The 8,197-nt window shown below is 39.5% G+C and overlaps 1 non-coding gene across 1 annotated transcript; it reads left to right on the forward strand.

The window, feature by feature from the left end:
* The first annotated feature begins 4,474 nt into the window (after nt 1-4,474).
* LOC111975219 (U7 small nuclear RNA) lies at nt 4,475-4,527 on the forward strand. Its single transcript, XR_002878784.1, has one exon. It is a non-coding gene; the product is annotated as a U7 small nuclear RNA (small nuclear RNA).
* Nucleotides 4,528-8,197: the final 3,670 nt, after the last annotated feature.

Raw genomic sequence — 8,197 nt, forward strand, 5'->3', positions numbered from 1 at the left:
TTCAATAATTTATTCTGACAATTTTTTACATTTTCCAGTAAACTATCAGAATTTAGGAATATTTCAAGGATTTTATGTAACCTATCACAAGACATCTAGTGGCCCTTTTGGGTACTTCAGATGACCACAGGTGTCTGTAATTATCTCTGTCCCTCTGTGTGGTCTTATCACATGTACAATAGATGAAATCATTAAATAAGATGATTTAAAAAAATAAATAATGAATGACAAAGCTGTAAAACATTATCTTAAATACAAACCATCAACTTAGTGAATACCATTGGTGTTAAATATGAGGTTTTCAGCATGAAATATCCTTTATTAGTAATGTTTTGGCATCAATATAAGGGAGTGCGTAACTGGCGGCAGGGAAGTCAGGCGCAGGAGAGCAAAACTGGGTAATCAACGGAGCAGTTTTATTCATAAAACCACCAGTAACCAGAACAACAAACAAATGGGTACAAAACCCGTTGCGCACCAGAGAAAACGTGCACATGCACTTACAATAAACAATTCCGCACAAAGACATGGGGGGAACAGAGGGTTAAATACACAACATGTAATGAGGGAAATCGAGACCAGGTGTGTGAGAAGACAAGACAAAACAAATGGAAAAGGAAAAGTGGATCGATGATGGCTAGAAGACCGGCGACGCCGACCGCCGGGCGCCGCCCGAACAAGGAGAGGAACCGACTTTTGCGGAAGTGGTGACAGTCAAACTGGTGGCAGTTATGAAAAAAGTCAATAGTTGGAAGAGTTGTAGAGTTAATTAAAAATAATGCCATTGTTGATTAGATGCTTTTTCATTAATCAGCTATTTTCTCTTGAGCCATATGGTTTATCTACTAGAAACTCATAGACAATTTTATAAAGTTATTCAAAGAGAAATTACGATAGATTGCTATAGATTTTCTGTAAATTACCTAAATTACTGAAGATTCGGTTAACTTTGGTAAACTACTGGTAGCTTTTCAACACTACGAATGATGAACGTGTTTTAATATACCAAAAGGCACAATTTGAAAGTACTATCAATGAACAATATGGGACACACAGTATGAAGACAGAATTGTAAATGTCCTGTAACAACTCAAAAGAGTTGCCTGTACCTGAGTGACTAAAACCAGCAGTTCTATGATAGCTTTCAATCCATAGAAGTGGATCTGTTAATGGACTGTGCATCATGGAAAGTGCTGTCTGGACTTTTTCTGCCTTAAATGAGGCTAATGAGAATGACTGCAAGGCAACACTAACCCAATATTGTACCCGTTTTTGTCATTGGAAATAATGTGCTGTCGTAGATAAGGAAAAACAGAAATGAACACTTTATCAAACAATTGATAACAACACCATTGTGTCGTGTAAGGTGTTGATGAGACACATATCCTATGTTCATAGAAAATAAGGGGCTTGTGATTGCCTTGACTGAACTCATTAAGTATTGTCTATAGACAAGGCTGTCAATTAAGGCTGAGGACACATCAATGTAAGCATAAACGGATAAGCAAGTTTCTTCTTCCCATGTTAGGGAGAAAAGCAGATAGGCTAAACACTATGGTCTCATCTCCATGGAATTGAGGCCATAGTAGCACTGTTTAGCACATCCAAAGGCATGGCTATTATCCACACATAGCCTCACCTCAGTCGACCTGTAGTAAGTCTTTGCAAATGTAAATTGACTTATTTTTCCCAATCAATTCAGCGCAATAAAATGGAAATTCATGTACAAATAGGCCCGATTTATAATCTATGCAAGGAGGGGGATTTTAATTAACCGGACAAAGACTAATTTAGTTGGCACGTGATATTGTCTGTTCTGGACATCAAACACACAAATTCACCAAAGGAAGTGTGCAACTCGATACCTGCCTAGACGCTAAGCATTTACATTTGTTGCTGATGTGATAAAGTTGAAAAAAAGTACTATATAAAATGTAAATCCTGGGGGGGAAATGTGGTCATTGGTTAGTTATGAATATAACTCTACTCAGAAGCCTCAATAATGCAATAATAATGTAATTGACATGCAATGTACTAAGACGAGTCATTGATTTATTGAGGCCAAATTGTCTCCAGAGCTAGGAATATGTATTCTGTGAATCAACTTCTGCAGCTCTTGCACGGTAATGTAAATGCATTTACCAACAACCATAGTAAAACAAATATAATAAGAAATGTGTTTGTCTTGTTTTTTTATGCATTGATGTACCTTCCCAGTGAGAGGGCTTGTTGTGAGATAATGATAATGTGAGAGATGAAGGGACTTTCCTCAACATTGACAGGGTGTGGGTGTGTAGAGTGGTGTCATTCAAACCCTCAGCTCTCGGCTCTCTAATCAAGCCATGTGGACCAGCAGGCAGACACTACTGAGCAATAACTCAGCTTACCCTGCAAAACGTGCAGTACTATTACTACATAAATATATTGATTGGTACACAAACCATCAGCTTTAAATGACTTTTTATTCAAATATGTCTAACAATAAATTAATTCCAAGTATACCTATTCACTGCCGTGTTTCTCAGGGCCAGAATTGCAAACTAGCTAGATGTTTTGATTTGACAGGTTTTTAATGGTTTATTTGAGTACCAAGGGATGAAGGTCTTCAGTTGTTGCTATTATTATTGTAATAGTTAGTCTTACAGCCACAGTTAAATTCAGTGTTTGTACTGAAAATCCCAATAAACTGTAATATGGAACAGATCCTTGTTAAAAGCATGACATTCAAAAGAAACAGGCTACAGGTCAGGTGCAAGAATTGTGATGCACAGGACGTGCTATTATGCCTAGCAATCATTTTAGAAGACACAATGTTAGCCTGGTCCCAGATCTGTTTGTGCTGTCTTGCATACTCCTTTGGTCATTGTCATGCGTGTGAAAAGGACCATAGGAGTTGGCGGAGTTGGTGAGACAACACAAACAGCACAAACAGATCTGGGACCAGGCTAAAACAATAGTGATTTCTGTATTCTCGAGTTCAGAAGTCAGAAAGCAGAGGGCTCAGCCAGACAATGATTGGAGTAAAAAGGAAGAGGGCAGGTACTTTGAAGACAGGACTGGCAGCTCCGTGGAGATCAGGCCAGCAGAAAGCCTGCTCCAACGTGTGACGTGTCTCGGGACTGATACCTGGAAAACCAGGAGGATTGAGGAGATTGGTACAGATGTAGTAGTGAATACATAGAATACTTTTTGTATCCTGTAAATATGATCTTACCATGTTGTGTCCATTCATTCCAGGTATGCAGTGAGTCACTTTTATGCTGTCCTCCAGTGTCTGTGTGGAATGGAATTGAATTGGAACTTAATATTAAATGTGGGAACAACACACCTACTGTACAATCCTGTAGTTTGTTAAGTTAAAGTGCTCACCTCTTGAGTGATCCAAGAGCAGATGCTTCAGTTCGCGGAGAGCGCGGGTGAGATTCTCAAGGCGGTGGTGAAGGTGGACATTCTCCTCTTTCAGAGCGTGGATGGTATCCTGGAGCTCATAGCCAGAGCCAATGCTTAGAAACGAACAGACCACCCAGAACATCACAGCCACCTGCACAGTGAGCAGTGTTGTCTCCCTCAAGGCCATAATAGCGAAAGATAGGCTAATAGCAATTCTGTCTGGCAAAATCAGCTCAATGTTTCATTGCTTTGTCAAGAATGTCTGAATACCCTTACTGCAGTAACTGATCTGATAAACGGCTCCGCTGCTCCAACATGTGATAAAAGCATGTGTAAATGGCAGCATTGCCTATTTCTAGGGCTTGCCTTTTTCTAGGTCAAACCATTATTTGGGGTCCAGTAGTGGTGGGCAGCCATTGGCAACTCTCAGAGATCAATTGTACTGTTCTGCATCACTAATCTAGGCTAGGGAGGTGCTTTTCTGTTCCCTAATGACATTGACTTCATAAAGTCCACCACAAAGGTGAACCAATCTGCTGTGAACAGTGAACCTATCACATTCCAGGAAACCAGAGAAACGCAGATGGATTCAGCCCAAGTCTGCATTGCCTGGGAAAGTAGTTATCCACATATAAAAAATACTACAGTTTACTATAAAATATTCCAGTACTTACTATATAATTCTGGAGTAAACTGTTGTATACTGTACTATGCTACACACTGTAGTATCCCTTGATAGTGTGTAGTACTTTGTAAAGAATTTTGTAGCATACTGTAGAATACTATAGTAAATACAACATTATTATCTACAAAAAACACTGTAGTAAATAATACAGAAATGTCCACAAAAACAATACAGTCCTCAAATATTTTTTTTAACTGTAGTAAATACTACAGTATTTAATTTGCATATACCCTGCCCATTCCCCTCCACTATATCCCAATTTGCGCCACCCATAAGTGAGAAAACTACATGCCAAGTACAGACTATATATTTTGTTTCCTACAGGTTAGAAGAAAAGAGCAGAAGCTCTGAACTCTCCGTTCAGACCCCAGTCCTACCTACCTACCTACAGGTTATGGAAAATGAGCTCATTTAGTATTTCTCCAGTAGGTTTCCTCAAGGAGAAAGCCCCCCACTTCTATGTCAAAGATAATAAAACAAAAACAGTTTAGTAAATACTACAGTAATGCCCCCCAAAACACTACAGTAAATTCTACAGTATACTAGAGTCTGCAAAAACCCTACAGTAAAAACTACAGTATAACGTACTACAGTCTGCAAAAACAGACTGTATATAGTACTCTTTTTTTACTACAGTATTTATACTATTGTTAACTGTAAGTTCTACAGTATACTACAGTGAATACTACAGTATAGTCCGATGAAAAAACATTCCTACCATTGTATACACTATACTATTTTTTCATGTGGGTAGCTCTAACCAGAGACATATTTTTGTGATGAGGAGCAATTCCACTAAACTAAACTTGGCGAGACTTACCACAGAACCTGGAGGGGACTGGAGTATCTACTATTTAACCTCGAGCCTCTATCCTCGTTGAGCATTGGCTTGAGCTGTTTACAGTCTCTGTCTGTAACCTGTCTGTGACATCTGCACATCCTGGAATGCTTGCGTAAGCCCAATTCCTCTTTAAAACTGACAAATTTGCATTTTTGGGGGTTGCAGTCACCTCCGTGGTTACAGTTCAAAGTTAGCTGACAAAAGTTGGAAATTGGTTTGATGTTACGGAGGTCATACATAGAGCTTCGGAGAAGGAAACTCCTCAATGGGATAACATCTGGGGTTTCGTGGGAAGTTAAAACGGAAGAAATTAAAAAATATCCCTGGAGTGATTGATGCACGTCAGATGAATTGAGTAGTAAGGATCGGACCCTTTCTTTCAATTTTCGCCTGAAATGACATACCCAAATCTAACTGCCTGTAGCTCAGGACCTGAAGCAAGGATATGCATATTCTTGATACCATTTGAAAAGAAACACTTTGAAGTTTGTGGAAATGGGAACTTAATATAGGAGAATATAACACATTAGATCTGGTAAAAGATCATACAAACAACAAAACAAGTGTTTTCTATTTTCTTTTTTTTCTCCATCATCTTAGAAAAGCAAGAGAAAGGCCATACATTAAGATAAGAGCCTAGGTGGCATTTAGATTTTGTCCACAAGATGGTAGCAGTGTGTGCAAAGTTTCAGACTGACACGGTGAAGAATTACCTCACTACACAATATGTTGCATGAAGTCTGCAGGAGCCAGACCAAAATTACTGAATGTAAGTACATTTTTTACCTTCGGAGGTGAATGTATCAAACCAGTTGCCGTGATAATTGTGTTTTGTTGTTGTGCACTATCCTCCAACAATAGCATGGTATTTCTTTCTGTAATAGCTACTGTAAATTGGACATTGTAGTTAGATTAACAAGAACGTAAGCTTTCTGCCCATATACAGTGGCAAGAAAAAGCATGTGAACCCTTTGGAGTTACCTCGATTTCTGCATAAAATGGTCATTAAATTTGATCTGATATTCATCTAAGTCACAACAATAGACACATTTTTATTTTATTTTTTTATTTAACATTTATTTAACTAGGCAAGTCATTTAAAAGGACAAATTCTTATTTACAATGATGGCCTACCAAAAGGTAAAAGGCCTCCTGCGGGGACGGAGACCTGGGATTTAAAAAATAAATACAATATAAATATAGGACAAAACACACATCACAACAAGAGAGACTACATAAACACTACATAAAGAGAGACCTAAGACAACAACATAACAGCAAAACATGACAACACAGCATGGTAGCAACACAACATGACAACAACATGGTAGCAACAAAACATGGTAGCAACACAAAAACATGATACAAACGTTATTGGGCACAGTCAACAGCACAAAGGTCAAGAAGGTAGAGACAACAATACATCACACAAAGTAGTCACAACTGTCAGTAAGAGAGTCCATGATCGAGTGTTTGAATGAACAGATTTAGATAAAACTGTCCAGTTTGAGTGTTTGTTGCAGCTCGTTCCAGTCGCTAGCTGCAGCGAACTAAAAAGAGGAGCGACGCAGGGATGTGTGTGCTTTGGGGGCCTTTAACAGAATGTGACTGGCAGAACAGGTGTGTATGTGTAGGATGAGGGCTGCAGTAGATATCTCAGATAGGGGGGAGTGAGGCCTAAGAGGGTTTTATAAATAAGCATCAACCAGTGGGTCTTGCGATGGGTTTACAGAGATGACCAGTTTACAGAAGAGTATAGAGTGCAGTGATGTGTCCTATAAGGAGCATTGGTGGCAAATCTGATGGCCAAATGGTAAAGAATATCTATCCGCTCGAGAGCACCCTTACCTGCCGATCTATAAATTATTTCTCTGTAATCTAGCATGGGTAGAATGGTCATCTGAATCAGGGTTAGTTTGGCAGCTGGGGTGAAAGAGGAGCGATTACGATAGAGGAAACCAAGTCTAGATTTAACTTTAGCCTGCAGATTTGATATGTGCTGAGAGAAGGACAGTGCATTGTCTAGCCATACTCCCAAGTACGTGTATGAGGTGACGACCTCAAGCTCTAAACCCTCAGAGGTAGTAATCACACCTGTAGGGAGAGGGGCATTCTTCCTACCAAACCACATGACCTTTGTTTTGGAGGTGTTCATAACAAGGATAAGGGTAGAGAAAGCTTGTTGGACACTAAGAAAGCTTTGTTGTAGAGCATTTATAAGACTCTATCATCTGCATATAAATGGATGAGAAAGCTTCCTACTACCTGAGCTATGTTGCACATAGTTGCAAATAGAGTTGCACATAGTGTGCTTAAACTAATAACACACAAATTATTGTATTTTTCTTGTCTATATTGAATACATAATTTTAAACATACACGGTGTAGGTTGGAAAAAGTGTGAAACCCTAGGCTAATGACTTCTCCAAAAGCTAATTGGAGTCACGAGTCAGCTAACCTAGAGTCCAATCAATGAGACGAGATTGGAGATGTTGGTTAGCGCTGCCTTGCCCTATAAAAAACGTAGTCTACAAAACGTAAAACAGTAAAACAAGAATGGTGTTCATGGGAGGACACCACGGAAGAAGCCACTGCAGTCCAAAATAACTGAAGTTTGCAAAAGAGCACCTGGATGTTCTACTGGCAAAATATTCTGTGGACAGATGAAACTACAGTTGAGTCGTTTGGAAGGAACACACAAAACTATGTGTGGAGAAAAAAAGGCACAGCACACCAACATCAAAACCTCATCCCAACTGTTCAGTATGGTGGAGGGAGCATCATGGTTTGGGGCTGCTTTGCTGCCTCAGGGCCTGGACAGCTTGCTATCATCGACGGAAAAATGAATTCCCCAGTTTATCAAGACATTTTGCAAGAGAATGTTAGGCTATCTGTCTGCCAATTGAAGCTCAACAGAAGTTGGGTGATGCAAAAGGACAGCGACCTAAAACACAGAAGGAAATCAACAACAGAATGGCTTCAACAGAAGAAAATATGCCTTCTAGAGTGGCCCAGTCAGATTCCTGACCTCAACCCGATTGAGTTGCTGTGGCATGACCTCAAGAGAACAGTTCACACCAGACATCCCAAGAATATTGCTGAACTGAAACAGTTTTGTTAAGAGGAATGGTCCAAAATTCCTCCTGACCGTTGTGCAGGTCTAATTCGAAACTACAGAACACATTTGGTTGAGGTTATTTCTGCCAAAGGAGGGTCAACCAGTTATTAAATCCAAGGGTTCACCATACTGGTACAGATCTACTAAAACTCCTAGTGATATA

This window comes from Salvelinus sp. IW2-2015, linkage group LG15 (assembly GCF_002910315.2).
Source record: "Salvelinus sp. IW2-2015 linkage group LG15, ASM291031v2, whole genome shotgun sequence".
Classification (NCBI taxonomy): domain Eukaryota; kingdom Metazoa; phylum Chordata; class Actinopteri; order Salmoniformes; family Salmonidae; genus Salvelinus; species Salvelinus sp. IW2-2015.